This window comes from Ambystoma mexicanum, chromosome 3q (genome assembly GCF_040938575.1).
Source record: "Ambystoma mexicanum isolate Mex_15411 chromosome 3q, UKY_AmexF1_1, whole genome shotgun sequence".
Taxonomy (NCBI): domain Eukaryota; kingdom Metazoa; phylum Chordata; class Amphibia; order Caudata; family Ambystomatidae; genus Ambystoma; species Ambystoma mexicanum.
The window spans coordinates 142,886,641-142,912,241 of record NC_090926.1 but is presented as its reverse complement, the minus strand read 5'-3'; the positions used below and the strand labels follow the sequence as shown (position 1 = coordinate 142,912,241).

Sequence of the window (25,601 nt, the reverse complement as noted above, 5' to 3'; positions counted from 1 at the left end):
TAAAGGATTCCTGTCAAAGGATGGTGCTATCCCCATATCTAAGCACTATGATGAGGAAGAGCAGGACTAAGAGTAATGCAGATTACCGGTAATTGCATCGTGAATTATGCTTTAATCACATTGCTGTTGTGTCAAAAAAGTCTGGTGACTGGAGAAGACAATGTTAATCTTCAAGCATGTTTTCTTTATTGCTGTGTTATGTAGGGTGACCAGACGTCCCGGGACAGTCCCGGTATTTTGCCCTTGGTCACGGTACCCCGAAACTTTTTAAAGTTTTGAAACACAGTCCCGGGATTTGGGGATTGTCCTGTTTTTTTCCGGTAACCCTAGAACAAATGTTGAAATTGGGCGGGCTATTCATGCTTCCGTTTGGCTGCGTTTCATGCCCTCCCTTCCACCATGGCTTCTCTCCTCCAATGAGAGCAGTGAGCTTTCAATATTTCACATTATTGTCAGATAGCCATTGCTCTCAGCCATTTCTGTTGCAAAGGTGGGTGAAAACCCCAGAGTTTGTTTTTTTGCGGGTGATAGCCCATTGAAATGAATGGGCGTGCAGGAGTCTTGGCAGGTGAGTCCGCTCTTTATAAGGCGGGTGACACCCGTCGAAAGTGTGTGAGTTGAGAGCTATGCATAGCATACATGCCAACATTCAGATGCACCTGGGAGGGAGATTTCCACAGGGAAATCGGGAGACACACATTTCCCCATAGGAATGCATTGGGGCTACAGATATTTTAGGCGGGTGACTGTGAAAATTAGCAATATTTTTCACCTAAAAATCGGGAGTCTCCCGCCTAAATCAGGAGAGTTGGCATGTATGGCATAGCTCTTAACCTTTTTTGTCACCAAGACGGGTAAAAACAACCGATTCTTTTCTTTTGTGGCCGGGCTGAGAGCCCATTGAACTGAATGGTCGTATAGGGGGCATGGCAAGTGAGACCGCTGATTGTAAGGATGGTGACCTTTTTGTTACAAAATGAATCTCGTATTGTATTTATAAACCGAAACCTGACACAACATGGAAAGTGGAAGCTTATCAGTGCTGACTGTAGACTTGAGTTTCTGTGGCTGTTTCCTACATTTCCCTTTGGCTTTCTTCTTTACCCATAGCCCGCTGTGCTGGCTCATTTTTTCCCTTTGGCTTTCTTCTGTACCCACAGCCCGCTGTGCTGGCTCATTTAGAGAGACTGAGCATGTGCGAGTTATGCGACTATCAACCTTTCATGGCCCTTGGGGAGGTGAAAACACCCGATTTTGCATTTGGCGGGTGAAAGCTCATTGATTCCTATGGGCGTGTATGGAGCTTGGCAGGTGAGAGAGCTGCTCACGTGGCTGGATATGGAGCTCCTTTTCCAATGGCTACTGTTATCTCTGTTAAAAACGAAATAAAACTTTTAGAACTGAAAAAAACGCGTACTTTTTGTGTGGAAAAGGCAGTCGACATAGAAGTAGGACGACGGTTTCATTGGACTCCTGTGTGTTTTAGTCCTTCTTGCGTGTGTGTCCGCCGTAACTGTCTTCTTACTTCTATGCCGGTGGCCCGTCACGCTTTTTATTTTTTTTTAATCTGGGCACCCTATGTTATGTTATGAAGGAAACGTTTTATCTTTTAGTGACGGGCTATTGGGAATGAAATAACCGTAAAATATTACAGCGATGTAGGTACTGCTGCTCCACCAAGATATCTATGCTGTCATTCATTCACTAAGGATACGCTTTGCGTCAGTTTGGTAAAACAAGGGCAACGTCTTCATAACGTCTACGCAGTACGTTACGCATCCACCTTGCACCGGAAGCGTTTGTACTTCACGCTTCCGGTGCGACTGTGACCCGGCCCAGGGCTAGTGTTTGTAAACTGTTGTTCAGTGAGGGCGGCGACAAGTGTAGGTGTGGAAATCGTGGCTTGGACCTTAGGTAAGACGCTAAAGGTATATCAAATTACCAGACTTCTGCAGCAAGTAACCCCCGTGCAATGCTGTCATGCTGCAGGCGAAGTATACAAACATCTCTCTAATAGAAACAAAGCCTTTTCCCCTCAGCAATACGCTAATAAAACTAAATATGTGCACCAAACCCCTGAAATACCGGGTTCTTAAATCGCTGCAAACTTCACCGAAAGTGCTATCGTCAATACAGTTAGTCCCCGTTAGAGACACGCGCAATGAAGGCATCCCTCTAAACAAAGCATTTAACGGCCAAAGGTCGCCTAAACGAGTAAGACGCGTATTAGATAATTTCCCCAAAACAGTTGAAGTATCCTAACATAAGTAAAGGTCCATAACAACAAAAACCCCGCTGAGAAGACACCCAGTGCACTAACCATGCCCCAACAAAACATACCTCTTAACCTTTTGAGTCCCCCGGTCGGGCGATTTTGTCTTTGTATTGAGAGCCCATTAAAGTGTAAGGATAGTTGAAGGACGTTGCGGGCGAGTGATTGCATGGTGGGGAACACTCGCCAAAAGCCTGTTTTGAGAGGTATTAAAAGGGTAGCACCCAAATACAAGCATACATCCGAGCCAAGTTAACCTATCCATTAGCAAGTTAGTACCCATCGCAAACTATTCAGCCTCAGTGCAAATCACAAAAGATTACCCCAAATACAGGTAAAGGAATAGTAAAATAGCAGTTTTGTAATTCCCCAAATGTTCATTTATGACCAATCACAATGCCTGGAGGTAAATGTACCCACTCGTCCATTTTCCTGGTCACATTCATTCCTTGTATGTCAAATCCTTCTGAAAGTCATTTGCCCTGTAGCCCTAGGATACTTTTTCTTTAAGTTAAAGCACTCAGTCTTTGACCCCGAGACCATAACATGCTGTCCCACTCTGCAAACTTCCTGTTGTGCCTATCCTTTGCACGGCAGAACTCTGCTAGAACCTGCTTTGAATGTATTTTTTCCCACATCAAATTGCTTTGTAATGGTGCTGTACAAGTACGGTAGGATCACGCTGGTGACGACTTCCTTTCAGAATTGTCTTCACACTTTGTTGCACCGTGGTTCCTGTGTGTCAGGGCCAGTACAGGGTTCAGTAAGGCTTCCATTAGAACCAACCCCTCCCGATACATGCACACGCTGAGGCTGGCCCCAAGTCAGCAGCAGTTCATGTCTTGCCGGACCAGTATAGGGTTCATGCAATGCAGCAAGAGTCTCATAAACCACCTTGCATGCAGCAAGGCCAGCTACGTGAAGGCCGAGGCAGGTGCATAGCTCGCCTGTTCCGATCCTCCAGCAAATAACGCTGCCCTTCTCAAAAGGTGGCGTGATCTAACTGCGGCACACCACCGAGGACCCAGCAGGTGCAAACTCATGTAGATGATGTGGGCATTTCCACGCAGCAAGGAATGGCAGGTAAGGTTGAATGTGAGGGCCTGACTTTGGGAGCCAGTCCTCATTCCTGCAATAAGCTGCTTAAGAAGGTGTGTAGATGCTAGGACTCATGAAAAAGACAGGTGGGCTGAGTTGCAGCTACTGAGAAGTTATGTACAGTTTAAAGCTATGCTGGTGAAAGCTGGTACAACCACGTTCTAAGGAATCATTCTTTTCCTGCTGCCATGTCTCAAGTTGATATGAATAGCAACATATCTTCGATGTGGTTTCCCAAAGGAGGTTGTTTTTTTGGACATTTGTCTTTGGGTAAATGAAGATGGTCTGTCAGCAGTCCTTTCCGCAATTTTTCAAGGGCTGTGAAGGCTGTGGCGGGGTGGTGTTTCCATTATGTTGCTGTGCTGCTGCATACAGCTGACTGTACGCATTCCCAACTTGTATCGTATATATGGTCTGCTCCGACATATACAAATGGAGTTGATTCATGGGCTTTTAGTTGGCAAGATCTCTGCCATGTCACTGACACTCGGGTCCATAGGTTTAGGGTTCTGTGCCCTTCCTTGTGACATCCATTGGATCATCTACAGAAACGCAGACTTTCACACTTTTCCAGTCTCTTTGTGTGGTATTTATCCATGTCCTGGAGGTGTTTTGCCATTGGAATTCTCCTCACTTGAGGACTGAAACCAGACCTTCTGGGAATCTTTAGTAGTAGTCTTGTACAAGGACTCAATCAGCAACTGTTGGGTCCCCTGTTTTGACGCCTGCTTCAGGCTGTGACTTTAGTTCCTTTCTTTGGTATGAACTTATTGCAGGGTTGAGATGTTTTCTGGTGGTTCGGTCGGACTGTTCTCGGCAGAGTTATCTTTTGAACTCTCGAACATGGCCACCCTACAGAAATGCATAGACAAAGCTGTGTACTTAAAAGTGCAACAATAGCTATAATTCAAGCATATCCTGGGAATGCATCAGTCTGGTTTTCGTCCAAGATGTGGCACGGAATCCGCGCTATTGGATGTAAAGAATCAGATGGGTGAGAAGAAGCCGATTCTCCTCCTTGATCTGTCAGCAGTATTTGGCATGGTTGACCACAAAATCATAGGTCACCACGTGAACACAGCAACCAACTTTGTCCCTGAAGCCACCTCATCAATGTCTGCTTTCTGGAGGGGAGAATTATGAGAGTGTTTGTGGAGAACGCCAGTGCCCCACTTACACCCATCGTCTGTGGCGTAACACAAGGTTCTTGTATATCCCCGACACTATACAGCATCTTTACCAGACCCCTTTTTGCCATTCGCGTCGGCATAGCATACACCAACTATGCTCATGATACCCAAATTCTCCTACCGCTTTTTTTTATTTTGTAATCTTTTCAAATCAAATTCCCATAGATTCCGAATTTTTCTATTATTTGATGATATTGTTGATGATGCTTCCATTAATTGTAACTCTAATTGTTCATGTGGGATTATGTGTACTTTCTAAATGGGAACAGTCCTCATGCAGTTTAATGTGTTATTTCCCCAGTTCCTTTTTCGTAGGAGTTCCCCACCCTGCCATAGGTTTTGGGAATTATGACAACTGAGATGAAAATCTTAACTGCACGAAGAAGCACACTTTAGAAAACCTCTACCAAGATAATGTAACCTAAAATGCTGTTTATGGCACACTGATTGATGCCCGTTTGCCCTTTGTGTCTACTCTCCAGGTTTGGGAGAAATTTCATTTCCATCCATCCAAGTCTGTTTTTAGGGGGTGTTTTGCAGCAGGGGAGGGAAATTGGCTTGGGCGGTGGGAAGGGAGTGCCCTTACCTGCCTTCCGTAACTATTGACACACAGCTCTAATTCTCAATTCGCTCTGGTACTTTTAGATCATTTGTTTATTATGGAAAACTGAACTACTGATATACACCTGATAGAAAGTAGCAGGTTTAAATTGGCTACATAAAGGACATATGTAGCTATTTGATTTTATGATGGAGGTCGATATATTTAATTTTCAGTGAAGACACCATCTTCGAAATTGTATGAGTAGTAAACCCAAACAAGTGGCCATTGGTTTCTAAAACCCCCACAACTTCCACCATCTGAAAATAGCCATATTTCAGTTCTTGACAAGCACTGCTCATTGTTTTAATGTTATTGCTTCTTAAAAATCCAGCCTTCCGTTTAATTAGTTTTTTCCCCCTGTACTGAATATGACATGTAATCTGAACGTAACCAGTTAAGACTACTCCTCTTTCTTTAGTTCTGTTTAGTTTCTCATGTCCTGTTGGAAGTGGGTTTACATGACTGTTTGTCATGGCAAATGTGGCGTCATGAACAGTACATGGTAGTGGTAGAGTTATGGTTGGTTTATAATGGGTCGGTAAATTTACAGTTGCTTTAGAAATGGATTGCAATTTTTTTCACTTTTTAGCTGAAACGGCCCACGTCTCCCCTTCTTATATCTGTACCATCTTAACGTTTTTGCACTTAAAAATGTCTTAATGGTATGGAATATTGTCAGACTCAAACCAGCCTTCCAGATTAGCCAGCATTTGATTTCGGGGATACGGTGCCAATGTGTCTGGGCTCCTTCAAAAGCAAGATGCCACTGGATCTAGCTTGCGATTGGGCCACCTCTCCGGTCTGTGAATCCTGGGTTTGGGATTTGTGGAAACCCTCACGGTCCCCCACCTTTTTCATCTATGGGGCCTGGGGGACCCCAAGAGGACTCCCAACATGCCCCGTTCAAAAAAATTTGCTCAGTGATTGTCCAAGCCTCGCAAACATTGTCTGGGACACACTGGCAGCCCTTTGCCATTTTTTCCCCTGGCCACCAAACAGATTTGATCTGTGACCGAATGCATTTGATGAGGGTGCGACATTCCTGGCTTTTTTATTTTAAATATTAAAATGATGCAGTTTATTATGTTTCTGAAAGTGGGGCCTGTTAATAAAGCCCTTGCCTCCTTCATAATCCTCAGTGCCAAAAAAAGTGCAACTGTGTGTTTGCTGTACCAGTCTTGACATTTACAGCACCAGTCCTGCAGTGGCACAGGGTAGGTTCAAAGTTCCCATATGCATTCCTGACAGCTGTTGGGACACAAAGTCCCTGTAGGAAGAGGTAGCTTTTTAATGAATCGCACATCTGGTTCTAATTAATAAGTCTTTTCCTTTGCATGATGGCACGTAAATCTGTTCATGGTTGTGGCATGATGGCTACCAAGGGTGCAAAATTATACATCTGCAGCAATTTGATACGTGTCTGCTCACTGTGCAGGGATTCGATATTTCGAGGCAATCTGTATTAGTGTCTGGTCTGACCGTCTCCAAAGCTGTCATGTGGACAGCTACTACAGAATAAAGCCCTGCAAGCTGCCCTTGGCTCAAAACACAGCAACCACATCTCAACCAGGCGATATGCCCATTGGCGACCCATAAAAGCGAGGATCCTCTTTAAGACGCTTACACTGGCTCACAAGTGCATCAGTATGTTTGCTGCCGATCAAGAACCCAGATAGGTTCTTTAATTCAGAGTGGTCACGAGCGCACAGTAATCATATCGAACCCACTCAGTGACAGTTGAAACGTGCATGCACATTTTTTGTCACCTGTTGCTATGAGTCGTGTGCATTTCTTTTAGGTTGAGTAGCTAAACTAAATTACTTAACCTCCAATGCAATTTTAAAGAATTTGCAAGGTCTGATTACTAACATCTTCAGCGGTACACAAAAATGCTGTATTAATGCTCATTTTATGTTTTGGGTGCAAATTAGCAATCTCTGCACAAATCTTTTGAAAACAAATGCATGCCTTGCATCTAGAACAATGCTCCCGTATGCCTCAATGACAGTATCACCCTAAAACACTTAAATAGGCCTTCAGTTTCAATGCCAGCATCTTGCTGGAAACGCCTTGGTATAAGAATAAAATATATGCTGTAACAAACGCTGTGATACCTCTGGGTTTAGGCGTTCAACAAATGCCATAAATAATACTGTCAATAATGCTGCCTGTATTCCCCTGTAGGAAGGGCAACACATCCTGGGATTTGATGCTTCGAAGGCAGCCATGACATAAACCGCACCACACCACAGTACTGACGGCTGGAGTCCATGGAAAGTGTGTGGATTTACAGTAGAAGGAGCAGGCAGTTAGGCCTGGAGAAGGGCCCTATCGTATTTTCTGTTGGGGCTCTTCCTTTTCCTGTGTCCTCCATTTCCTGCAATCAAGGTACTTGGGGTGCAATATCGTCCAAAGGGCATGTTAACCAAAAGGGATTGGACCCATTAACAGCAGGTTGCTTTTGAACCAATCCCTTGTGGCATTTGCCTTAGAAAGACAGGTCCCCCCCTCATTATTTGATTCATCTTTGGACTCCGTCAAGACCAAAAAGGATTTAAGTCCTGGCTATTTGAAAGTTCTCCACCATAGAGGTGAAGGCAGAGGATAGGTATGTGCCCTAACCATCCCCCGGGAACTGTGGAGGGGGGGTCACTGCTGTTGGACCAAAGCCCAGTTGCTGACTGCACTGGAAGAGAGCCCTGTTCACTGGAGGGTCAAGCTCCCCTCTAGGTGCCATCCAAGGTCCCTGGAGTAGTGGGAGTGCAGAACAGAAGGACTCGCCTTATCCTGGATTGGGACTACCAGCAGCGACAGAACCAAAGAAGTGGCTCCTGGTTCTCCCTGCATCTCTGAACTGCCTAAACACAAGTAGTTTAGTTTAGTTTTGCTTATATAGCGCACCTAACCCAGAGGCATCTGGGCGCTTTTGCTTGTTGTTACATGCAGATAGTACAATACCAATATTACAAACATAAAGGTAATCCAATACAGAGGAAAAGAGGTAGGCAGTTGACTTGTTACAGATCAAGATAACGTGCCTTGCATGACAGGAAAGTTAAATACTGAAGTAGATATGGTTGCAATAACGAGAACTGGAGTGGCAGGTGCCTAGGGTTACATATCTAGGTACGGACACTCATGTAAGCACATGATGTGTGCTGAGGTAGTTTGGAGGCTCCTGCGGTCAGGTGTTTAGGATATTATGCTCAACTAACTTGAGCAGCCGATAAGTCGAGCAAGAGGAGTAGGGCAGGATTTCCATCGTCTTTAGATTCGTCCGTCTGGATTTTTAAGTCAAGCAGGGCTGTCTCTGTCCATGTCTTGGTCTAAACCCAGTTATTTACTTCATGATGGTTTTGAATTTGGATTTATGCCGCTTTGTCCAGTATTTTCTATAAAAAAAAGTACAGTAATTATAGGTTTGAAATTTGGTCGAAATGCTATACTCGAGATTGGGTTTTTTAAGGAGAGGCATGACCCAGGCATCTTTGAGATTTTTTGGGACAGTGCACGATTCGAATGAAGCGTTAATGAGGAAGGTGTTGAATGGAGCAAATTCCTTCGCCCCTCACTTTATGATTGTTGCTGGGCCGATGTCACCATGGCACCTTGTAGGTTTTAGGCTAGCAAGTATAGCTTCTACCTCTTTAGTGGTGACTCGGGTCAATTCAAATAAGTTGCAAGGTTTAGGGGGAGTAACGTGGATCTCACTAGGTTTAGAGCTTGATGTGAGGCTGTTTTATTTATTTATTTTTTTGCTTTAATTTTCACTTTAATAGGGCGATTTTGTATAGACGTGCCTTTTGGATGCTGGCACACCAAGATGCATCATTCAGGAGGAGAGACTGGTGACTCCAACTCTCTAAGGATGGTGAAGAGCTCTTTAGAAATAGAGTTGGCGTTTTGAATTCGGACATTGAAGGTGTCACTTTTGGTTTTCACGATGGCCGCTTTGGAGGAAGTGGTGAAGTTTTTCCTTGCTCAGGATCGAGTTTTATTTTTTCTTCAGTTGGCTTCGGAGGGTCTTTTGGATTTGTGTAAGGCTTTCAAGTCTAGAGAAAACCATTTGTTTAAGTGCGCTGGTGGATTGGCTATTCTCAATTTGAGTGTAGGTATTGGGTCTAAGGCTTGCAGTAGGTTTTGGTTATATAGATCCACCAGGCTGGCCGGGTCCTTATTTAAATTCCCGTGAGGGTCAGTGATAGGCTGAAGTATGGGGAGTAGGTTCTCCAGGGTGATCAGGCGTTTGTTTCGTGTTAAGGCAGGAGGTGCTTGTATGTTGCTAGGTAAAGGGCGACTGGTATCCTGGATTGCAAAGGATATGACGTTGCGGTCAGACCAGGCTCAAGGAGAATAAGAGAGGATCTTAGTATTGCCGTTTAAGCCTGCTAACCAATCCAATCTACCCTTGCTGTGCGTTGGTTCGGAAATGCGGTGTGAGAAACCAAGCTCTGTCAGAGTGTTCGCTAAGGCTGTGGCGTTACCATCTCGAGTGTCATTTAAGCCTACGTTAAGATCACCCAATAGCATGATTTGGGAGCCAGGTTTGGTGGTCTCGGTGAGAAGGTGTGTGATGTCTTCCAAATGAGGAGATGGGGCCTGGGGGTATGTACAAAAGGTGGACGAGTTGTGTACGTTCAGCTGATAGAGAGGGAGTTTGGCGGCGAGAAGTTCTCTGGAAGCAAATGGTTAGTTAGAAAATTCTCTACGGCCGTGTTGGTTTTTGTCAAATGCAACTCCACCTCTACTGGATGTTCTAACATATCTGATGATTGTGTAATTATGCTAGTGTATGGGAAGGTCCTGCGCTGGGTGTAGCCAAGTTTCTGTAACACCTAAGAAGTCTAGGTGATTGGATGAGATGAGGTCTGCTATGTCTAACGTGTGAGCATCATGGACCTGGAGTTATGAGGGCTCCTTTGATGCAAGTTGCCTCAACTAAGGGAGACCCTGTAGGTGGGAATTTGGAGGTCTGTGGAGGCAAGGTGTTGTTGGAGATAATGTGATTAGTGTTGACTGATGTAAGTTTGGTAGGTTGTCTCATTGCGTGAGATGGTCTTGCGATGAGTGCTGGCTACCCTGGTGTTACTAATGCGCAAACCTAGCCTGGCATTTCGTAGACAAGTAGGACAGGGTATGTTGGGAGTGGGCCGAGAGGTGTAACGTAATAACATTGAATTGGCGAGGGGGGGGGGCAGTTAATGCTCGAGGCGTCTTCCGTGTTGCGGGTTGGCAGGAGTTGACTAGGAGAGAGGAGGAAGACATTTAGTAGGTGCTATAGTATTACATAGTGGTGGCCATGGTGAGATTAACAACCCAGGGTTTAGCCATGGGAACCAAAGGGAGTAGACAACTCTGGCTGAGAGCCTGAAGATTGGAAGCCGTGCAGGTAGGTGTTGGTGGCTGTAGGTGGACTGGGAGGCCAAATGGCGAGCCTTAATGCACAATATGATTCATGATGTGGAACAGCATAACAGTTAGAAACACAATAGTGAGAGGTTTTAGTGATATTCGCTTGACATTGCAAGCATAATGGGAATGTCACACTATGGTGAAATGCAGGCCTAAACTGGCTAGCAATTTGTGAAATACGGTAACACAATTCGAAACAGACAGGTACTAAATATTTGTCGGTAGTAACATTCGCAAAGTTGGGAAAGGCCAAACTCCGTAGCAGTGTGTGACATGAGGCGATTTAGCAATTCAAAGCACAATGGTGGCTGATTGTTGTAAATGGTAATGTTTGTCTAATGGGGAGAACAGCGTAGTAACAACACACAGTAGAATGAAGGCCAATATGTGTATAGATATGTGGGGTGGAGGGACCTGGTGCTACAGGCTGCGGGGTAGATACAGTGATTGATTAGCATTTGCGTGATAAGGGAGGCAATATGGTTGGGTAAAATTAACTTAATGGATCACTTTAACGGGGATGCAAGAGTGTATGATTACGAGCTCCAATCCAGGAGGCAGGGGAGGAGGCAAACTAAGTGTCGAGGATATGTTGGCTATGCAGGAGCAAGTCAGGGTGCGATACGGCAGTGGAAGAGTACACATTGGGCAGTATATCGATAGCAAGGAAATCTGGCAGACAATAGTAATGAGAATGACAAGAGGCGCAACATCGGCATACCTTCGAGTGTGACGACAGGGTACAAAAGGAAGGGCGCTCAATCAATGTGAGCATGATATAGTTTCTGGGATATAGGAGCGCTATTACCCCAGGTTGTGGCATTGGAGGTGTGTTTCAGCCTTTAGAGCCACTGTTGCTGGTAAAAGCGTTGAGGTTAGGGCACGTGGTTACCGGATTTGTGAGTTTAGCGAAAAGCGCAAAGGTGGTTGGTATGTCCAAGGAGAGTAAGACGGTCCTCCCAGCTCTGACAGGGCCGGCGGGAATATATTGGTTGGTATAGACTGCGTCGCATCTGGTTGCTTAGTACCCGAATAAACAAAATTTGATCGTCATGGCAGTGGTCATTTTAGGATTAGGTGTGAGTTAACAAAGCCGGCGCTCCACGTGGCGTTTGCTGCTGAAGTTCAACAATGCACGAATAACAGTACGGTTAGCATATGTTGGGCAAGGCTGTTGGTCCCTTGTAGTGCCGTTGAAGTTCACTGGCTGGATGCAGGAGTGTAGAGATCGCACGTGGCATGCAGGCTGGGTGTCTGTCCTCTCGAAAGACCGCAGCTGTGGTGCAGGGGCTCATGCCCCGTGTATGGGCACCTTACCATCCAAACTGCCAAGTGGACACTGCTGGCGGCGTTCTCGGCTTCAACGCTGTGAGCGTAGTCCATGATGAAGCCCCACAGTTTGTGCATCTGAGACCCATCCAGTTGTCTAGGTTCCTCAACTCAACACGGCTGGATTTTCAGCAGCCTCCTCAAGCTCTCACAGCGGTTTCTGCTGCAGTGCACTGTCGCCATGTTGAGCCAGCCAAGCCCTCTTGGCACTGAAGGCTGGTCTCTGCTTCTCAGTCACTGTGTCTTCCAGTGCCATCTACCGACAGAGCCTGCCCTCCCCATCTTCGAGCTGCAACCCAACACTGATGTCGGACAGCATTGCATCATTGGGACCTGCCATTGCTGCTCCAAAACTTGAACACGGCCTATTAAATTTCCCAGAGTCGATGTTAATGGCAGAAACAAATTCTCAACGTTGCATAACCCCAAAGACCAGATCCTAAGGTACTGTGATGATGCCCTGTCCCCAGAGTATGAACTTTAAGACCCCTTCCTCTACATTTCTCTTCCAAGACATAGCCTTGAATAGTGACATTTCCATTTGATTACCTCACCACTCTGGCTCATCTACCCACAGTGCCTTTTCACAAAAGTCTGTATTCTGGGTTTCTTTTATAGTGGTGGATTTTCTAGCATTTTGTAGATGGATCGAGTGCATTTTACTTTTAAGTCTTATTTTTATATTACCTTGATGTACATTTTTATTTTTGACTATAGTAGTAAAGTTGTTTGGGCGGCTACTGTTCTCAGCTGGCACCTTTCCATAAGGAGTCTGTCCCCGGCCTGTGCTACCACATAAGGCGAAGAGTTGGACCTGAGCTCGCCAGAGGGGGGAGAACATTCCAGTGAAGTAGGCAAGTAGGGCAAAGGAGTAAAAGCTGGAGGAGGCAGGGAGCTGAAAGGTTATTGTTGGCTTGGTTATACCAGAGGCACTGGGGGGGTAAAACTACGAGCTCACCGTCCATCTCCCATGGCCCAACAAACCCTCCCCCAGTGCACAGACGGAGGACCCAGCCATGGGCAAGTTAGAACTTTTGTTTATTACACAGACAGGGATCATACAGGACATTGAACATCTCCTGGACTCGCAGCTCCTGAGCCGGTCAGGCCATTTTGTTCAATTTCTACGTCACAACACGGGGCTCTTCCCCAAAAACCTACGAGAAGACAGGATTGGGTAGTTGTGGTGGTGGTGCCTATTCATTGCACATATATATGTTACTCTATTGGTCCTCACATGACATTTGTCTTGCCTGCCCCTTTCCCAAAAACGATCTATTACATTGTTGCAGGGTCACTGGATTACCATTGGCCCTTGCCATCCACCCCTGGATTTCTGTTCCCTGATTGGCTGGAGCTGATCTCCCCAGGCCTGGGACCCAGCTCTGTTCTCAGCGCTCAGTGTACCTTCTCAAGGTGATGAGAAATACTGTGTTCCCAATGTAACCATCGGTGCTACCACTTTTGCCTGTGAGAGTGCCCTCAGTGTTGCAACGTTGTTAAAGAATCCATCTATGTTTCACTTCATGTCTGTGTTGCAGAGAACTGTTAGTCTTATCACTGCGGGTGAATGACCATAGTCTAGCGGTGAGTGCTCAGCTAGCTGTTTTTAATTAGGATGAGGAGTAGTAAGTGGCTGGTGTTAGTATGAGAACAGCTATGCCGAATGTGTCCTAGTATCGCTGTGTTCTAGTTGAGTGTTGGTGTATAGGAGAGACTAAGCGTGGTAGTGTGATATGGTGGTTATCGGTAAGGCGCTTGAAATCGAGCACTCCCATCTGCACCATCTATTCTATCCGTTTTATTTACTGTCTGTTCATTCTACTTCGTCTGTTTCATCCATTTAATCTTAGTCCTTCCATCATTCCATCCACTCAACCCATCGTCCACATAGTCTACGCCAACCATTCCGTAGACCCATTTCATCCTTTCCGTTTAATGTGTTCTATCAGTTTCATCCTTCCTATTCATTCGATCAGCTCCATCTGTTCCGTCCCCTCCAAATGTTCCGTCCTCTCCATTCAATCAGTTTCATTCATTCTATCTGTTCCATTCATTCAATTTGTTCCGTCCGCTCTGTTCTATCCATTGCATTCCTTCTATCCACTCCTTTTGTTCCATCTACTCCCTACGCTCACTTCGTTCACCCTTTCATTCTTTTATCCACTTTATCCATCCGTTCCATCCTTTCTACGTGTTCGATCTACTTTTCATTTCGTCTACTTCATCCGTTCGATATTTCATCCGTTCCACCCGCTTCATCCGCCCGTTTCATCCACTTCATCCGTTCTACTATTTACATCAGCCATTTTAGTTTGCTGTTTGTTGGATCGGGTCTGTATGCTGGATTGTTATCTTTGATTCGACAACTTTGGGTTTCTGTTTATTGTGGTTGTTTATTCTGTTTGTGCTAAGAGTCGACTTTTAAGGGAAGAGCCATGTTTTCAGTAATTTGCGGAAAGACATGAGGTCTTCGGTGAGTCAAATGTGGGGTGGAAGTGAGTTCCGCAGAGTGGGGGCCAAGGCTGTGAGTGATGATCCACCTAACCTGACTGAGTTGGTGTTTGGTATCACTAGGAGGCGGGCAGAGCTTGATCTTAGAGTGCACGGTGGATGGTAGGGTTTTAGCTTGTCCTGAAGGTATTGAGGTCCGGTTTTATGCATTGCTATGTGAGATGGGTAAGGTTTTGAAGGTACCCTTCATCCGACCGGGAGTTGTTGTGCTGTAGTTGAATACCCATCCCCTTCCCTGCACTAGTTACACAAATGCAGCAGTTCCTAGGACTATGTATCGGCTGTGGGTTTTGCAGCCCTGCGTATTGCTTCTGCCCTTTGTGGTCTACTGTCATCTTGGGATATCATTTGTCCAATGTACAACACTTCTGTCTGGCAATATTGTAACTTGGCTTTGTCTACCCTGTTTCTGCTAGTACTGTCACCATGTGTACTGAATCATTTCTACACTGTTCCTCTATCTTGCTACAACTCATTGTCATCTATGTACTGTATAACAGTGCTCTCCATCTGTACATTTCCTAAATCCATTTGAAGTACCCTGTTGAGTTTGGAAGGTGATTCACAGTACCCTTAAGCAAGTCTTGCATGTTTCCACTTGTTATTTCTATATAGAGATGAAGTTTAAGTCCTGTGTGTCTGGGTGTAATGGTATAGGGAAGAATGCATTCTTCAAATGTATGACCGTGAAGTAGGCAGCTTCCGTGAGGATGCTACTCAATATTGTCACCGGATTCGGAACTAAAGGAAACTTTGCTTTTACAATGTGGTTAAGAGGGCGCAAGTCCTGTATAAAACGCCTGTCGCCTTTTTAACAGGGTACATATCCGTGGTGCATGGTGATTCAGATGGCCCTAGGATGCCCTGCTTCACTAGTGCTGCAAAGTTCTCCTAGATCCTTTGTCTGCCTCTCTTTATATTGGGTACTGCCTAATTCATTGTAAAATGGCTCTTGGCTTCAGCTTTTTTTTTCGCAGCTCCTATCCATTTCAGAAGCTTCACATCATAGGGACTTGTGGCCCATAAAATGCTGGTTTCCTTTGCCAAATCTTACTTGAGAAAGGTCGGCGGTGCTTTCAGCACTATCACCATTCTCTGGGGTACCTCTCTGTAATGTTAATTCTCACCCAATATGTGATGCTCATTCCGAACACCATCTCGTGATCTGATCTGTTGTCTTTGAATAGTTCTTCATCTGTAACTGTAGTCATTCTGCATCCTTCTGCCACGGCGATCACTGCTTGCCATGGTCGCCCTGTGTCATCTGTCCAATGCACTGCTATTCAGTCATCCCCCTCTATTACTGTCTCTAATTCTAGTGGCACTATTGTCCCTTCTGTCTCATCTAATGGTATTTCTGGATTGAATATGTGCTTGTTTGGAATGTGCTACATTTTCCCCTGAATCCCTGGCAACCATGCTGTTATTATTTCAGTCCCATACTGAAACAGTTCCTCGTCCACTGGCACCCCCTCTGTACCTTCTGTCCACAATAGGCTTCAATAATCTCAATTTTAGGTGAATCCCTGGTGTGGAACACACTATCCCCTTGTCAGTGGAGGCAATGGCCATGCTAAATTTGCTCATGATATCTCTCCTCAGTATGTTTACGGGTGTCTGTCGAGAAAAAAGTAGGGGCAAAGCTAAGTCATGTTCCCCATATGGAAAGTGCAATATCTTCTGTGAAGAACCCATGAGCATTCATGGCATTGCCTGACCTACTTTATTTCCCCTCCTGAATGCAGGATCTAGTTGCCCCTGTGTATACAAAAAAGGAAAATGTTTTGTCACCTATCGTCGCCCCCTATACGTGGTTCCTCCGCCGGGTTGGGTATAAGCGATAGGATGGAACACATCAAGTCAATCTGTGGGCTGTCCTATTGAGAGTATAATGACGTTGTTTCCCAAGAATGTGTTTCCCCCCGCTACCATCTCATCTCCAAGCTATATCTGATATGTCTGCCATATAGCCCCTAGACACACTGCCAACCTAGGCTACCCACTGATAACAGTGCCGCCCTGAGTTTCCAACTCCCTGCACTCTATCTCGGCCTTAGAGCTATTTCCGATCCCACTTAGTCATCATACGATTAAACTATGCACTTGCCAACAACCTATACTGTCCTGCTGAGGACTATTCTATACCTTGTCAGCACCTTACACCCCATCATGATTCCTACATCGCCATTAGCAGCTATTACACCCTATCGGGTGACCCATAATAGTAAACCTCCGAGCACGAATAATTTGGACACCAGACCATGCAGTCTCCTTCAGAAAAACCTAAAACTCTGTGCCAGACTCCCTAAAATCTATCGAACCTCAATCTAATACCTACCACCCTCTCATTAATAATACTTCCAGCAACCCACAGTCTAATACCAACATCTCCCTCTACAAACTCATCAAGACCAAACACTCACTCCAGTTCAACAGCCGGCTTACTCGAGATTTCAATATCCACCCTAAACACTGCCACGATTCCCAGTCACCACCAACGGTATCTACCCAGACTAGCATAAGAGGAGCTCTTATAAATGCCTGTTCCATGGTAGCCCACGCAACAGATATTGCTGACTTGCTCCAGACAGAAAAAAATGGACTTCCTTGCTATCACCGAATCCTGGCTTCACTCTGCAGCAGGCCCGGCAATCATGCTAGCCATCCCTGAGGACTACACTCTCCATAGAATAGATCACACTAAGTCCCGAGGTGGAGGCCTTGCCATCATTTCCAAAACCAATCTGTCCAATCTCCACAACCCAAAACTTAGACTCTTGCGAATCTCTTACGGCCAAGTTACCTATTTCGGACTCACAGACCCTGTCTATCCACCTTATACAGACCTCCTGGACCCCTAGGCACTTTCGAAGAAGACCTAACTAATATTTTATCCAATAATCTCAAAAATGCCTCACACTGTCTCCTCCTAGGAGATCTCAATTTAGTCTTCAATGACCCATCTGACAGTAACGCCATGCACATCAATGACTCCCTCAAGGAATTGGGCTTCACCCAAAAAGTGATGGGTGCCACTCACACCAAAGGAAGAACCCTTGACTGGGTAGCAGAGTACAACTGCCAGACCTCCTCCACGTCCAATCCCCAACTCTGGTCTGACCACCACCTAATCTCCTTCTCTCTAGAGGCTACGCCTCCACTACCTGCCACCAACATACCCCCAGCCATCCCCACTAGAAACAAAAGAAACATTACAGCTGAAAAACTCACCCCATTGATTCTTCCCACCTTAAATTCGCTCCCCGCCAATACTGACCCCTTCACCATGGTAGAAGAGTACAATAAAATGTTATCATTAGACGCCAAAGCACCACTGAAAAATAGAAAGAACAAACCTATCAAACATGTGCTTGGTTCACCCCTCACTTGAAAGCTATGAGACTAGAAAAACGCAAAAGCAAACAAATCGGGAGACACAACCCTTCTGAGACTAATAAAAACAATCTTCGCAAAATAGCATCCCTCTACAAAAAAGAAATAATTCAACAAAGGTAGCAGGCGCCCTTCCCTCGGAAGAACAAGGCATGATAACCTGTTCAGTGGTTATTAACCACATTGAGAGTTCGCAGCCATTGCTTTTTGCTCAGTGTACCTTCACAGATGGGAAATAACCATTTGCATATCGGTCTTTGTCCAGCCCACAAGGGCAGTCCAGCACGGAAATGCTATGGCAATTCCTCTCTGATATTTCCCATCTGTGAAAGGTACAGTGAGCAAAAAGCAGATGGCTGCAAACTCTCAATGTGGTTAACAACCACTGAACAGGTTATCGTGCCTTGTTCTTCCGAGAGAGGGGCGCCTGCTACCTTTGTTGAATTCTTTGAAGGAACTTGGGGTTGGTCACCCTAGGTTACCTGGGGGCAACCAGACGTGGACTCCCTGCTCACTGTGCTTAGAGAGGCTTAGCTTCACCTCACTGATGATGCCCAACAAGGCTGAAACACGTGTATGGGGTTGCTGGTGGTACTCTTGTTCGGAGAGGAATTGCCATAGCATTTCGGTGCTGGACTGCCCATGTGGGCGGGACAAAGACTGATAGCAAATGGATATTTCCCATCTGTGAAAGGTACAGTGAGCAAAAAGCAGATGGCTGCGAACTCTCAATGTGGTTAACAACCACTGAACAGGTTATCATGCCTTGTTCTTCCAAGAGAGGGGCGCCTGCTACCTCAAACCCTCTAACTGCCACGGTGACCCGTGCCCAGCCCAAATTATAAAAGACACTGCACGTGACCTCTCACCCTTCATCTCCAAACTCATAAATGCCTCCTTCTCCACTGGTACCATAGCCAACAATTTGAAACAGTCTTGGGTCCTCCCATTACTTAAAAAACAACCCCTCGACCCGTCCATACCCACTATCTATCGCCTCATCACCACAGTTCGTCCTACTTAAAATCCTGGACAAGGTGGCTTACCTCCAAATCCAACAATTCCTGGAATGTAACAAACTATTAGGAGAACAGCAGTCAGGATTCAGACCACAACATGGAACTGAAACAGCGCTTATAGACCCCAAGGCACAGATCGACACGCTGAGAGATGATGGTAAGGCAGCACTACTGCTACTACTTGAGCTCTCAGCAGAGTTTGACCTAGTAGACTATAAGATCCTATGTAACCACTTGGATTCCGCCACCCATTTCTCACAAGAAGCGATAGGATGGATCCAATCCTTCTTGGACAATAATGCGCGTCTTCTCCCCCATAGCAGCAGCTGAGCCCATACCGATCTGGTGCCACAGGGATCCTGCGTGTCCCCTATTCCTATATAATATTTTCACAAAGCCCCCTTTTGATCTAGATGGCCAGGGTATCACCTACACTAATTATGCCGATCAGATCCTCATCCCGTTGACTGGAGACTACAACAAGGTTTTGGCCTTTGTGAATAGTGTAGCTCATCCAGGCATGGATGGCCTCTCACGGTCTATGCCTGACTGATGAATTTGTCCTGTCCAAATTGGACTATTGTAATGCCCTATACCTAGGGAGCAATAAATACATTACCAGTAAAATCCAGATCTTAAAAAACAACGCCTTAAAAGCAGCCCTATGCATCCCCAAGAAAGCCCATATTTCAACCACAGAAGATCTAACAACTGGCTATCTACGATTGCTAAAATCTTTCTCAAAACAGTGTCCCTCACACACACATGCCTTCACCAAGCTGCCGCTAAATATCTCATAGACAGATTTACGAGACAATTCGCCAATCGACCCACAAGAACTACTAACGCCAACCTTCTTACAGTGCCCAGGTTTAAACGCACAAAGACTGGCGGGAGCAGCTTCCCGGTTAAAGCTGCCCAATCTTGGAACTCCCTACCTTACCCACGCTTTAGATCTCATGTCTTCCGTTGGATCAAGGAGAATTACATCTAACCTCCCAATATATACTCACTGGAACTTGTGCTCCTTTTGTACACATTGTATTTACTACCTATTGTATTTTGTGCTTTTATTGGGTAACCAACCAGTTTCATGCCTGTACAAACTGCCTTTATCACTACTGACTGTATATAAATATGATACTGTACAGCATTGTAACCTAAGCTGAACTACCCTCTTGATGCCTACTGTGCCCTGATACCCCCGGGTCTGGTGCGCATTACAAATATTAAAACAGAAAACAAACTACAGTGACCCCCCCCCCCCATCTAGTTTCCCGTTGTTGGGTTGTGTGCTATTCTGCATCTGTGGTATTTGCTGTGCTGTGTATAATTGCTGTGTGTTATTCTACATCTGCGGCATCTGTGGTGCCTGCGACTACTGCCGCACGGACGCCTCCATTTGTGGTGTGTCATGGGCTAGTATGTCTGCGGGTATATGCTTGGTGCCTGTCCACACTCTCACCACTGGGGCGGCTCGGCTCTCACTTGTCTCCGATACCCTCCAGGGAAACCTTCTGGCCCTTGCTGCATTTGTTGTCCGTATCCCCGATACCCTCCCGGAAACCCCCCTCAGCTCTGTTGCATTTGTTGCCCAAACCTGTGTCCCATTGGTACCCCCCCCTATTCCTTAGCCATGCTGCATGTCCCCCTCCTTGTTAATACTGCCCCTTCCATGGCGTATTTAGATGGCCTGGTCTGTACTAACTTTGCTGCCTCCTGCTTGCTTTCCTTGCGTTCTCTTGCATTAACCTGCAGTAATGTACTATTGTAAGTTGTGTTTCTGACCATGGTTTTGCTTCCACTCCCACCAGCTTCTTCAGTTGCCTTTTGTACCTGTTCTGGCAACCCTTGGCATAATATATCATAGAATAATGCCACTGTTTTATTTCATAGTTCTCGTGTTTCAAGGCGACAGAGCTCTTGAATAACCTGAATATATTGTATCAGGTCTTCGAATTCCCCCATTCTGCATGCCATAATAGCACTATGGTCTGACGTGTCTGGGCACTGTGTCCGTAGAGCTTGCCATACAGTTAGCACAAACGGGGAACTATCGTGTGCTGTGTTCTGTGTTTTTACTCCTGGGTCCCCTGACCTTCACCATACCTAATCAGCGGCCTCTCTGAGAGTCACCACTAGTAGACCTTTTACGTCCCCCTACTTCTAATTTCTGTCCTGCCGTCATCCTTTCTATCTCGTATACCCATTTCCCCTCACCCGTGGTCAGAGGGTAGCCTAGTTTTCCTTGATAGTTTCCGTGGTGGTACTGAGGTCGCCCCTCCCTCCCTTTTTATAGTAAGGGCATCTGTGTGAACCCAATCTCCCTGTCGGTTCCTCTTGTCAACTTGATTTCCCCCTCAGATCTTCTGGTCTCTTTAGTGGCAGTGAACGCCCTTACCATTTACCCCCTCTTCATGCCTGGAAGTCCCTTAGCCTCTGTGCATATGGGGTTACACCATCCAGGCTGCTCGATGCATCCCTGGACTGTCGTGGTCTCGTCTTTCTCATCCTGCAATTCCCCTGCATCTGTCTGCTCCCCATGTCGATCTTCAATCTGTCTTATTCCCTGTCGACAGAGTAAGGTGCCCCATCCCCTCGTCCTCACTCACTACCAAATCGTCTCGTCTTTCCCAGGTCACTGCCCAAATCGTCATGGAAGCTGTCTCCTCAGTACCTTGCCTCCCTGTCCATCAGTTTCCCGCTGTCCACCCTCCCCCCAATGGAGGACCCTGCGTTTGTTCTGTCTGTCAGCGCGGCTGCCTTTTCATTTGTCTTGCTGCAATCCTGCTCCACTTGCCTATTCTCGCTTTCTAGTCTGACGCCGTCAATCCCCATTTCAGTCTTATGTCTCTCACTGCGCGCTCCTCCTTATGTTTGCGCTCTTGCGAGTTGCTCTCATTCCCACTTTCTCCTTCCCCTTCTTATCAAAACTTGCTTTTCCTTCTCGTCTTTTTCTCTCTCCTCAAGCTCCCTCTTTCTCCTAATCTCTTGCTGCTCCTGCTCTCTTCTTTCCTTTGCTTTTCTCTTTGCACCCTCTTGTGTTCCTTCTTCTTTCCTTTCTACTTCTTCCATTATCTCTGCCCACTCTCGTGCTTCACTGCTTCCTGTACATCGATTTACCGTCTGTTTTTCGTCCATTCCACGTTATATATACTAATCTTGTCTTTATATCGCAGAAGGGCTTTAAATGGGTGCTGTAGGGGCATATGCCCACTGCATTTCCCCTGATTACACGGCTTTATACTCGACCTCAAGTCGAGGCTTTCAATACTTCTGTTATACAAACTTCACAAACACCAGTTCTTGACAATTATCTCAAGCCTCTCTGGCTCCCAACCAACCTTTGAGGTGTGCTCTGCACACTGCCCTTCTACAACTCTGCCTCCTCAAGCACGTCTGCCAATCTTGCGCATGTACCTTCCGTGCACCGCCACTGAACAGATTGGTCCGTCAATTGCAAATTCTGAACACCAAGTTCGGTACCTCCTCGTGCTGTCCTAGTCCTATGCACAGGTCCTATGGGTGATGCCACTGCTTCACTACATAGGGATGGATATAAATCACTTAACGGAGATCACAACGCTACTGTTCAATCACAAAGACAATTTTTATGATACCCACAGCTGTATTCCTGCCTCCTAACGAGGGATACCAATATTTCTCGTACTCAATCTGTACCTGCAGCGTTGCCTTGTAGATAAACTCCTCAGAGACTTAACCAGAAGAACATTGTCTGCTATTTAAGCTAGCCCCCTTTGCTAAGCCTTTACACAGGGATCCCATCATCCATGACCCAAGCTAAAACGCCCAATCCACAGGGAATCATCATCCGTACCAAGTCATTAGTGTGGGTTATTCGTCAGAACCCTTTACCTTAAAACCGAATGCTCCCTAACCACAAAACCGAGACCTACCTAAGTTCCATTCCCTACTATAATTCACACTATTAGATTATACTCAGCAACTGAGGGGGGTGGTAAACTAATATTGTTATGTGGCTGAGTCACTGTGATCCACTGACGCTGCTCGGCTACCGGCTCTCCCAAAGCTGCCACATCACCCTTCTGGTCTGCTGGGATCCCCCCTGACCACGATATCTGCATGGGGGTGCACCTCCCGTTGTTCTCACTTTCCATGAGGGGAACGGCAGCCCTCCAGGCGCTGCGGTCGAAGAGGCGGCTTATGCTGAACAGGTGTAGTCAACCGTACCTCTGCTACCAACTTGTTGGCTTAGGTATACCAGCGGGGCTGGGGGTTACACTATGAGCTCACCGTTCCAGCTCCAGGGGCCAACGAACCGGAGGACTCTGCCATGGGCAAGTTGGAACTTTCGTTGATTGCACAAATGGACAGGGATCATAAGACATTGAAAACCTCCTGGGCGCGCTGCTCCTAAGCCCAGGTCGGGCCATTTTGTTCGATTTCTATGTCACGAAATGGGGCTCTTCCCCAAAAACCTACGAGAAGACCAGATTGAGTAGTTGGGGTGGTAGTGCCTATGAATGGTACCTATACAGGTTACTTTTGGTCCTCACATGTCAGATGGCTTGCCTGCCCCTTCCCCGAAATCGATTACATTGTTGCAAGGTCGCAGGATTACCATTGGCCCTTGCCCTCTGCCACCCACCAATGGATTTCTGTTCCCTGATTGGCTGGAGCCGATCTCCCCAGGCCTGTGACCCAAGTCTGTTCTCAGTGCACCTTCTGAAGGTGATGAGAGAGACTGTGTTCTCAATGTAACCATCAGTGCTACCACTTTTGCCTGTGAGAATGCCCTCAGTGTTGCAACGTTGTTAAAAAATCCATGTTTCAATTCAAGTCTGTGTTGCTGAGAACTGTTCCTCTTCCTAACCCGCGGCTGAATGACCATTGTCTGGCACGTCAGCACCCTGTGGTTGAGGACTGCAAAATCAAACTCTCTGGTCTGCAATTTGAGTAATTATTCTACTTTTCTGCAGATGGTTCCTTGTCACTTAGCTTCGGGACGTGCTGTTTGTCCCTGGCCTGCTGTTCTGTGCAGCCTAGTTCTTTTCTTCGCCTCTCGTCCTGTGGCTTGTGGCCTCATGCAATCTCATTATAGCTATACTATGATTTCTATATATCTATACTGTGCTATGTTTCTTATAGGTTAGGAGTATTCGGTTCTTCCAGGCTTCTTATACGATCCTGTAGTTCCATAGGGTTAGTTACGTCTGCAAGCTTGCTCTGCATCTCTTCTTTTGCCTTGCGTGCAGCGTTTCTGAACTTAGCTAATGAGAAAAATAATAAGTTGGTTCAACCGTATGCATATGTATCTGTCCTCTACACAACTGTGCAAGCATGTGCTTTGTGTGTGTCCGTGTGTCCGTGGAGCTTCATACATGGCTGTGAGCTTGCTTCATAACTAACGTGGCTATGTCGTGGTGTCACTAATGACTCTGGCACAATGGTTTTCCGTTGTTAGTCAATGTGATCCATCGAGGCATTTGAATCCATGATCAGGATAGTGGCACCTGTATTTACAGAGATATTGGCTGGATAAGGTTTGAATGACTGTCTCAGAGTATCTGTTCACGTACGTGGATGTTACTGGCCCTCCTCGGGGCTGTCCAAACAGCGAGTTGCTTCGTGCATTTTTGACTCTTCTGGCTGTCCTGTTCATGGGGGTGAGGAGGGGCATCCCAGGGACCCTCTCTTCATTATGAATAGTTGAGGAGCAGAGATTTTGAGAGGGAGAAGCTGGTGAGCTGCATTCAGTGAAGTTGGATGGATTTGTAGATGAGTAGCAGGATTTTAAAGATAGCTTTTGCTTGGATAGCCATCCAGCATAGTGACAAAGTAGATACGGTGAGAAGATCTCTGACGATGAGAACTTTGTTGAGGGGAGCCAAAGATTTAAGTTATAACAATCGGGCTTATGCGTTTGTTTTCTGAGCGCAAGAGTAGATTTAAGGTTTAAGTGGTATGGGCGGTGTGTGGTTTAAAAAAAAAAAATTCCTAATGTTTAGGAGGACTAGGCTGGCGGCAGTGGCCATGACTCAACTTTAGCGTTTCAGGCCGCTGTCTGAAAACCCAAAGGTTCTGAACCATGCGTGAGAGGATGAGGAGGTCAGAATGCAAAGAGATGGGGCAGTGGGGTTTGCATTGGTAGCAGTGAGAAAGATTTCCTTCTTTTAAAGAGTTTTGAATTTGACGGCATAGGGATTTCTATTGGAGGATGGCATTCAGGCAAGTTGTTGTGCATTGGGCGATTTCAGAGGGGGAAGGAGCAGTAAGGCTGCAAAGAGGTGATCGCTGTAGCCAAACAACAAATTAGTTTCAAGTTGCAAGCTACTAGCCAGCCATATAGTGACTTGCCACCTCATTCGATACATACACACAGCACACAACTTCTTACTTGCCAGGAGTCCATTATGACTAGCTTGGCGAGTGCACGTTTTTGTACCCTGCTAAGATAGTTATGATTGTACTCAAAAGTAAAGATTTTGGTTGGACAATTACGTTTTGCTTGGCCTTATGTCCTCCATTCTCCTGCTCCCTCTGTGCCAGGGGTTTGCAATGTTTCAGTCTAGATGTTTTGGACTGACTCCTATGATCCTTCACCCTTGACTACACTAACTAGGTCTGATGGAAGCTGTAGTCCAAAACATCTGGAGAGCCAAAGGTTGCAGACCCCTGGTCTACACACACTGAAGATGAGTTGTGTACAGGAAGATATTACAGGAAGATATTACAGCCACAGTTCCTTCAAGTCTCTTGTGAATGGGAAGGCAAACGTTTGACAAGGT

At 46.0% G+C, this 25,601-nt stretch overlaps 1 protein-coding gene across 1 annotated transcript in view; it reads left to right on the top strand.

Moving 5' to 3' along the window:
• Nucleotides 1–1,800: 1,800 nt before the first annotated feature.
• ZNF740 (zinc finger protein 740) overlaps nucleotides 1,801–25,601 on the top strand; it is a 76,094-nt gene continuing 52,293 nt past the window's right edge. The window contains exon 1 of the mRNA XM_069653336.1: nucleotides 1,801–1,914. The gene's annotated coding sequence lies outside the window, so the exon portion shown is untranslated. The remainder of the gene's footprint in view (nucleotides 1,915–25,601) is intronic.